Here is a 2495-nt window from a genome sequence, read left to right on the forward strand (position 1 = left end):
TCTCCAAACTGCTGATATGTTACTTCTTCTTCTTCTTCTTCTCATCGTTCTTCTTCTGTTGTTCGGGGTGCAGTCGGAAATAACTTGTCAGTGCGTTAGCGCCCCCGCCTGGTATGGATTGTTGTTTACCCTTTGTGCTGCAGCGCAGCACAGGAGGAACAAAAAAGGGGACAAAAGCGGTATCGGTTAAGAGTATCGGCCGGCTTTTACGAGTACTTGATGCTGGTATCGGACCCGATACCGATACTGGTATCGGTATCGGGACACCGTATGTTGTATTCATTATTAAATGCGGCAAAATAAACTAATTCAAAGGTAAGAGATCTTTGTAATACTTGGTTTATTTACATAATAACTTTAATTGCTGGATATTCGGCCCCTCAGCTGTTGACCTGCAGTAACTGTGCAGTAACTGGAGCAATTTAGTTGAATAGGCCTGGAGTAAAGCCTCTCCTCTGCCTACATCCCCCAGAATGCTGTGCGGTTCTTGATTGAAGTTCAGCGAAATTATCAACATTCTATTGGACAAATTTTCAATTGATATTGATCATGTATCTATTGTGATATACAGTATAATGTTATTGAATTATTGCTCTGCCCTAATTTTCAGTATTAATAACTTCCTGTTAGGTTTTCAGTGTTTGAGGTGTTTCCTCTCAGGTTTCAGGTGAAACTGTTTTCCCTTTTTTCCTGGCAGCTTAGTATGCATCAAAATTTGTCCACACTTATCCCATATATCCATATTTGACCCCAGTCACAAGGCAGGTGAAGGTACACAGGATTAACAGTCGTCAGCCTCCATCCATCTCTGGGAGACGGTGCAGGTGTCAGCGTCTGTCTGCACTTTGTGGCTGAGCAGACCGATTCTAGAGGGACGTTCTCTGTTGTATCTGATACAAGAGCTGAGGCTCGTCGTCAGTGTAGCTMGAGCTGGTCTCCAGTGGAACTATAAGGTCTGGACAGGAAAACAAAGGACCAGCTGATGCCCAAYCAGAAGGTCCCTCATCTCCACACTGCTGCTGTGATCAGAAAGAAGGCAGAATGCAGTAGAGTTAGGCAACACCACGCACCACAGGAGTTACTGGAAAGCTCTGAAACTACCTGAACACCTTATAGGGACTCTGAGGTTTTTCCACGGGGTTGACTCCCCATGAGCCYTGCCGATCCACAGCTGTGGTGAGCTGGTCTGCTTATCTCCCCGTACAAGACAGGTTTACTGACTTATAGGGTTGGGCGATATTGGCAAAAAAATTATTCATGATTAATTGTGGTATTTAGCCGATAACGATTAATTTGGCGATTAATCCCCTGGAGTCCCTGAACATCCTTATGTCCTGGTCACATGACCAATTTAGTGGGAAAGATTTGCTCTTCATAAAAATCTGTTCCAAATTGTCAAAATTACAGACTTCGGGCTATACATCAAATTTTAAATTGTGTTGATAGATAAATCAKTTTCAGAATTTATTTTTTTTATGTTCGTCATATTTGAAGTGGAGAGGATCACGACCAGACCGAACGGGGAAATTACCAGTCAATCTGCCTGGTGGCATTACTGTAATTGTATTGATCGTCAAGTGCCAAAAAATAACCGATTAATGTTTTTCTGACGATTAATTGCACACGATACGATTATGCCCAACCCTACTGACTTGCCTGTTGCACCATTTGATATTACATACAAGGTAAAAAGATTTAAAAATCATAAAAACATAAAAATATGGTATGAGGCTTCAGGTTAGAAAAGAAGGAATATTCTGTTTTGATAGTAAAAATACAGATTTTTTTTTATAGTCTGTGTAAAGTTTTTCAAGCTTGGATGTCTTTAGAAATGAAACTGTTCAGTAGTTTATTAGTTTGTGTTGATTTGTTTGGAGGATGGAGATATGGATAAAGAGTCTCTAAGGACGTTCTTTACGTTGTTGTGGTATTAGTCATGTCTTTGAGTTGGGGAGAAGGAATAATAATAATAAAATTAGCATTCTTTGAATAAAAATGCTGCAACAAATAATTGACAAAACTGATTTGATTATTAAAAGTGTTGGCAACAAATTTCATTATAGATTTGTTGTGTTGGACGATTTATGATGGTATTAATTTAATGATTAAGCTGAGTGAAGACGCTTGCATTAACTTAAAACTGCTAATAAAACAAGGCATTTATTGATTATTGTAATAAGCAGCTGTCTGGACTGAAAGTCTTCTTAACATGATCGTCTCTGACATGAGACTGTCCATGGTCAAACACTTCACTATAATAGTTCACTTTGATTTCAGGTTACACTTTTCCCTCAAGACACATTTTACAAAACTCATGGAGAGAAAATATGAAGAGACTTTCAATGATAAAGACACATTTGTGTATAATTTTGTGTACATTATTTCTCTACTAAAGCTATTTGACAAATATTTACTTACTTATGCATTACTATTTGATATTATAGAAAGTAACAATTCTCAAACAGCAACCTAATTTTTGTGTGATTTGCTATGTC

This window comes from Austrofundulus limnaeus, unplaced genomic scaffold, assembly GCF_001266775.1.
Source record: "Austrofundulus limnaeus strain Quisiro unplaced genomic scaffold, Austrofundulus_limnaeus-1.0 Scaffold608, whole genome shotgun sequence".
Lineage (NCBI taxonomy): Eukaryota > Metazoa > Chordata > Actinopteri > Cyprinodontiformes > Rivulidae > Austrofundulus > Austrofundulus limnaeus.